The following is a 6,984-nucleotide window of genomic DNA, read 5'->3' as shown; positions in this document are numbered from 1 at the left end:
AGAGTGTGGGACTTTTTAGGCTGAATTCAGGCCAGATTTGTTTTCACAGCAGACACAACCGGGTGGTTTCTTCCATACGTCAGCCGCATCCACACTGCAGAAATAATCCAGTTTGAGACTGCTTTAACTGCAATGGCCCAGTGCTAGGGAATCCTGGGAATTGTATTTTGTTGTGGCACCAGAGCTGTCTCTGACAGAGAAGGCTAAATGGCTCGGATAACTACACTTCCCAGGATTCCATAGCATTGAACCATGGTGTCAAATTAGATTATTTCTGCAGTGTGGATGCAGCCTTCTCTCTCATTAATGCAGCACCAAGAGCCAGAGCCACCCAACGGCGCCTGTCATTCCCCTGGAGCCCTGAAGGCGGCGCTGCAACACCAAGCCTGACTTCTCGCTTTATCAGGTTACAGTGCTCTCTTCCGATTTAACAAAGTCCTGTGGGATCTTGGGAGTTGTAGTTCAGAGAGGCGGAAGAGCTGGCGGGCTGAGGGCGATAGAGGCCCTTCAATCAACTACGAATCCCAGCACTCTATTTGACATCGTCGTGACGTCAAAGTGGACTATAGAGCTGCCACAGCCACTGTAATGGAAAGGAAGCGAACTCTACGAATAAGGCCACGCCCCTCCCTTTCTCCTGCGTCTACTTCCGGTCTGCAGAAGGCCTCCTCCTCTTGGCTGGTCGTGACGTGTCTTCCGGTTGAGGAACGGGAGCGCCGCGTGGAGGCTGCAGAAGGGGCTGGGAGGCGTGTGTGTGTGTGTATATATATATATATGAAGCTGCTATTGCTATTGCCTGCAAGCCGTTCCTGGCTCATGGTGACTCTAGGGTGAACCCATCATGGGGGTTTCTTGGCAAGGTTTCCTCAGAATGGGGGTTTGCCATGGCCTTCTTCCCCCGAGGAGGCTGAGAGAGTGTGACTTATGCCCAAGGTCTCCTGGGGTTTTATACATACATGTATATGCTTGAGTGGAGATTTGAACCCTGGTCTCCCAGAGTCCTAGCCCAACGCTCAAAGCACTAAGACACAGCCTTAGGGGGCCCCCATGTCCCTTTCTCTGCAGGAGTAGGATTCAAGGCATGAGGAGAGGCCATGCTAGTCGGGAGACTTTAGCAATTTAGGGAACTGGGGATGTTTAGCCTGGAGAAGAGAAGGTTAAGAGGTGATATGATAGCCCTGTTTAAATATTTGAAGGGATGTCATATTGAGGAGGGAGCAAGCTTGTTTTCTGCTGCTCCAGAGAACAGGACCAGGAACAATGGATGCAAGCTCCAGGAAAAGATTCCACCTCAACATTAGGAAGAACTTCCTGACAGTAAGGGCTGTTCGACAGTGGAACAAACTCCTTCCTCAGAATGTAGTGGAGTCTCCTTCCTTGGAGGTCTTTAAACAGAGGCTGGATGGCCATCTGTCAAAGGGGATGCTTTGACTGAGAGTCTGGATGGCCCTTGTGGTCTCTTCCAACGCTGTCATTCTGTGATCTTGTGATCAGCATGATGTAGTGGTTTGAATGTTGGACTATGACTCTGGAGACCAGGGTTTGAATCCCAGCTCAGCCATGCAAACCCACTGGGAAACCCTAGGCAAGTAACACTCTCTCAGCCTCAGAGGATAGGAATGGGACACACACACACACTGAAGAAACTTGCCAAGAAAAACCCATGATGGCTTTGCCTTAGGGTCGCCGCAAGTCAGAAATGACTTGAAAGCACAAAAAAACCCAGCAGCAAAACACATTTGAGACTGTGCAAAAGAACTTGTAGCATAAGCTTTCATGGACTTGAGTCTATTTCCTCAGATGTAGAGTGAAGTGTTACAACTCCATGCTTCTGAAGAAGTAGGCCAAGTCTACGAAAGCCTCTGCTACAACACCTTTTGCACAGTTAGTCTCAAAGATGCTACAAGATCCCTTTTCTGTAACCAAGGGTGTTGTTTCTGAGTGAAGTGCCACCCTCCATGCCCTTCAGCTTTAATAAGGAGCACTGTTATCTGGGAGTCGGGGTAGCATGGAGTAGTTGTTAAGCATGTAAGGGCCTTGGGAAGCCAGGCTTTGCAAAAAGGATGCAGGTGTTTGATATAGAGTCACAATATCCACTAAGCTACAGAAAGCATTCGTTCTGTTCTTTGTTAAGTCTGGCTGCAGTTGGAGTGCTTTGTCCAGTTGAGCTAGACTTCTTATGAAAGATGTTTAAACATTAGCAGGTATCCCAAGAAGAGAAAGAGATGGTGAGGAGTATAGGATCCAAGCCTCGCAAGGAATAGTTGAAAAAATGGACTTTTTTAAATGGGAAAGACAGTATTAGAAAGAGACGAGAGTAGTATTCAAATATCTGAAAAGCTTCCATGCAAAATATAAAGTATGGGCATGTGTTTTCTGTTGATTTAGGAAGCAGTATGAGAAGCAGTACATGGAATTTGTGGAAAAGTGGGTTTTGGCAAAACATTAGAAGTTTCCTAACAGAGTTGTTTCACGGAGGAACAGACTGCCTCAGGAGGGGTACATGCTTCTTTTCTGGAGGTATTTAAACACAGGCTGGGTGGCCACTTGTTAAGGGTTCTCTGGCTGTATCCTGTTTTCCAAAATGAGTGTGTGGTCAACAGAGATCCCGCTTATGATCTGTGGTCCCAGGTCAAATCAAATGCCCCTTTATCAGAAGTGTACTTGATTTAAATTTAGTCCAGAATAGTAGGTGGTGGAAACGCTTCCCTATAATAATGGAAAAACAGCATTTTTTCTCCTGTAACTTTTAATAGAATGTGTATGCTTTGACATAATGTACATTGTTTTATATTTAGAAGGCAAACATTCTATCAAGTATGACAATGTTTATAACGCAACTTGATTTATCTCATTTTGGAGTAATCCCCGGCGTGAAGGCTGTTTGCATATGAACATGTCAACTCTACCTTCTGGGAGCACCTCCATTTTCTTCAGGTAACATAACTGAATGTTGCAGTACTATGGTCTTTAAAAAGCTGGTGTGTTAAGGACATAGAGATCACTGCAAGTTGTTGGCCTGTGGGCTGGGAAATGGTTGCTGGGTAGCTGGGTTTGCTAAAGCCCAGCCTTATACCTGCCAGCCTGACCTTGCCCTAGATAAAGAAGAAAACTGGCACACTCTTTTCAGGGGTCTGCCCTGTGCAGTAACAGGTGTGAGCATTCCTCCAGTGGCTTGATGGTCATGTATGATACTGCATACACATCTACTGTGGTTTAAACAGAAAACCTTATTATAACTGTTTTAGATATTCTAATATTTGAGTTCTTTAAAAGATAGGTTAGAGGCTAATGGAGGGGAACTGCTTTCAGATGAGGGACCAATTCCCTTTCAGTCTTCTGTGCACCAGAGATTGTGTATGGGATGCCCTTGGGCTTCTCCTAAAACAGCAAAATGGGGAAGAGGTCTCAAAAACCTTACAGGGGTGAGGCCTTTAAAGCTTCTCTGCACCACTATAGTGGGCCCTTGGTCTCCACTGGGGTTTGGTTCCAGGACCTCTTGTGGATACCAAAATCCATAAATGCTCAAGTCCCATTAAATACAATAGAATAATAAAATGGTGTCCATTGTATAAAATGGCAAAATCGAGGTTTCCTAATTGGAATTTATACTTTTTTTCAATATTTTCAAGCCATGGATATTAGAATCAGTGGATAAAAATCTGTGGGTATGGAGGGCCTACTGTACATAGAACATGTTGTGTATAGGATCTGGTGCTTGAAGGATCATCCTATAGAGAGAAAAAGTGCTAGCTGAGCTTCCTCTTTTTACCTTACCAGTAACAATACAAAATGGTATACATAGTCTTCAATGTGCAATATTAATTATTGCTGTTTAAACTCTGGTTGTTTTGGATTGTTTTATTAGGTTCACCTGATAAAGCCATGCACAAAAATGGCAAAGAATTGTACTTGTGAATTCTCAGTTTGGCTGGTTAGACTTTCAGAACTTCCTGCTAAATACTAAAGTATGTGTGGAACCGATATACTGAGCATTCACCACTTGAAATTGAAGAATTTAGTTCCTTAAAAAGGAAAGTGTGTCAAATATTTATTGTATTTACTGTAGGTGGTGATGGTACAAAGGAGAACAGAGCACGAAATGCCTGTTAACTCTATACCAGGTAGGTGCCTGTCATGTCTTTCAAATCTTTCTAAAGATGTTCTGAATGCATACAGGTGAAATCATTGTTTACATTAAATCTTATGCCACATTAGAGAGAGAGGTTTTGTATGTCTGCTGGACTATAGCTTAGGAAGAAGCAAATTGGGCCATGTGCACCAGAGCTCACTTGCTGTGCTGCTTAACTTATTGGTTCATCTGTGTCTTCATATTTATCAGTTAACATATTATCATGTTTCTAACTGTTTCCTTATTTCAGTCCTTAGGACTGTTATTGTAGCTTTGGTGCAGCTTCCAGGCTCTTAGGACGCATGCATCATTTAAACAGCATACCTGCAAAGTGACCCGAAACAGCTTTATTTTGGCCTGTCTGTATTGGGCCTATATCACCAATGCTTATAGACTTAGAAACTCAAAGTGGAATAAAATCATTCAGGTGCGAAACAGATGGCCAAAAGGGGGTGGCTTAGAGCCGCCCTATGTAGGCTGGATTGGGGCCACATCAAACAGATGTGCAGCCCTAATCTAGCCAGCTTTGGCCCCAAATAGGAGTGCAAAAAATCCACTTCTATTTGGGGTGGAAAAAAGCCGTCCCTGTGCTTCTAGAGCTGGCTTTTTGTTGGCTCCCGGGTAAGTGGCATTTAAACCACACCCGCAAGCTGGGTAGAAGCCACCCAGTGTCTAATCGCTGGCACGGCTTTTGTCTAGCTTGGGGGTGTGGCACATCTAAACACCATGCCCCTAAGCCGGCGTGAAGCAAGATTAACTGGGGTATCTGTTCCGTACCCCAGTTCCTGTAATATATGATTTAGGTCCAAAACATACTGCAGAAATAATGCAGTTTAACTGCCCTAACTCAGTGCTCGGGAATCCTGGGAATTGTAGTTTATTATGGTACCAGAACTCTTACAGAGAACGCTAAATGTCTCACAGAACTACAGTTCTCAAATTCCCTACAATTGAGCCAGGGCAGTTAAAGTGGTCTCAAACTGGATTACTTATGCAGTGTGTTTTTGACCTTAGAATAGTTTCTTTCTTAAGACCAGTGAGCTTTGAAATAAATTAGATATACATAGACAATATATGGTTTTACTTGCTTAGTTTAGGGCTGCCAACTAATTTACACAACAGGGATATTATTTGAATTACTGGAGAGTGAAGAGCAAACAACACTTTTTTTTTTGATAGATGTTTATGTCAAGCCTGAATGTAAGAAATTTAGTGGTTACCTTGTTACTAGTGCTACTTTAGGGGATAATGTGGTTGATGAGGTTGAACTGAGCAGTAGTTCTTCAGTCAGTGCCTAAAGAACTATTGCTGAGTTCAGTTTGAACTGTGCACTCTATCATTTCATAGGTAGCATATTAGTTTTGTTTACCTTTGTTAATGGGGTGCTAAACTAACTGGCCACCTTGGCGCAGGGAGCCCTTGTGTGTAGTCTTGGAATGCCCTGTAAAGGTGGCCAACATTGTTCCTCAAAGCCTGTATCTGTTTCAAGAGTACCTGCAAATTATAAATGTAACCATGCAACTCATGATTGGGGTGGACCATTGGTTAGAAGCTTTGACTAGAATGATCCAAACTAGAATTCACCGATGTGATGCTCTTTGGGTGATCTTGGACAAGGTACTATCTCTGTTGAGAAGGGAGTATGGCATAGTGGTTTAAGTGTTGGACTATGGCTCTGGAGACCAGGGTTCAATTCCCAGCTTGGCTATGAAACCCACTGAGTGACCATGGGTAAGTCACACTCTCTCAGCATCAGGGGAAGGCAGTGCAAAGAAAACCCTGTGATAAGCTTGGCTTAGGACTGCCATAAGTTGGAAACGACTCGAAGGCACACAACAACAACAAACCGTCTCTATGGCTAGCTGCATCACAAATTGCTATGAGAACAGTCTATACTGCTATCAGCTTGTAGGAAGTATGAAATTTAATATACCTTTGAGTAAACACTGCAGTTACTTCCCAGCTTAGTCAAGGACTGCTTACTTTTCCTTGCTATTGTATTTTATTTTCAGTCACTGTATCTAAAGAGAAAACTCTTGATGTGCAAGTGAGATTTCAAAGGTTCACATAATGGACCAAGAATCCACGATGAGGCTATAGTTGCTCAACTCTGACTTTGCCTCATTTTGTTGCCCCTCCTGTTTAGTTCTGTGAGAACTCACCCTGTTACACCCAAGGCAGAAATTGAGTAGAATTATCCATCCTTGGATGATGGTATATATTGTGACTGTGAATAAATCACTGGTCTAACTTCCAGTCTGTATGTCCAGATCAGTAATTTAGAAATACAAGCAGTGGTGGGTAACTCTTTGTATTGAACACTATGAATGAAACTTTTATTGATAATAACAATAAAGGATATCTCCAGTGTTATTTTAGAAAGACGTGTGCGTCTTTTAAGAAAGTTGAGGAAGCACTTCTAGATTTTTATATTTCAAACTGCTGAGTTATCTTTTGCTCATTACAATAACTGTTAACACTTACTTTCCAGGTAAATGCTGATCAGAGAACAATCTTCAAGTACTGCATTGAGAAGACTATCATTATATTTCATTTGTGATATTTTTTCCTGATGTAATTCTGGATTAGCCTTAGCAATTTAATTAAAACCTAATTTTCAGACATTACCATGACTTGTGTTTTTGAATGTTTTACAAAAAGCACATATCTCAGTTTTTATTGCAATCAAACAAATCAAGTTCATTGGTTTTTTGTGGGTTTTTCGGGCTATGTGGCCATGGATGCCGGCCATGAAAGCCTTTGACTTCACACGGTATTCATTATTTGTGCTAGTCGCCATTTTAGAATGTAGCATCTACGTTGTCAGATTATGCTAGATGTGGCATCTCACT

General features: G+C 42.7%; 1 long non-coding RNA gene and 1 other non-coding gene across 4 annotated transcripts; both read left to right on the top strand.

Annotated features, from left to right (window-relative positions):
- The first annotated feature begins 668 nt into the window (after positions 1-668).
- Positions 669-6,762, top strand: LOC149322125 (uncharacterized). 3 transcript variants are annotated; one of them, XR_016282110.1, is made up of 4 exons: positions 669-756; positions 2,389-2,937; positions 4,070-4,124; positions 6,624-6,762. It is a non-coding gene; the product is annotated as an uncharacterized LOC149322125 (long non-coding RNA). The 3 variants fall into 3 exon arrangements; XR_016282111.1 differs by lacking the exon at positions 669-756 and having other exon boundaries at positions 765-2,520; positions 2,799-2,937; XR_016282109.1 differs by lacking the exon at positions 669-756 and having other exon boundaries at positions 765-2,937.
- On the top strand, positions 3,022-3,206 carry LOC149322126 (small Cajal body-specific RNA 16). Its single transcript, XR_016279596.1, has one exon.
- Positions 6,763-6,984: the final 222 nt, after the last annotated feature.

Source organism: Sceloporus occidentalis, unplaced genomic scaffold (assembly GCF_023333645.1).
Source record: "Sceloporus occidentalis isolate IW3139 unplaced genomic scaffold, rSceOcc1.0.p SCAF_1, whole genome shotgun sequence".
Taxonomy (NCBI): Eukaryota; Metazoa; Chordata; class Lepidosauria; order Squamata; family Phrynosomatidae; genus Sceloporus; species Sceloporus occidentalis.
Note: the sequence above shows the minus strand (reverse complement) of the source record. Positions and strands in the feature narration are given on the sequence as shown.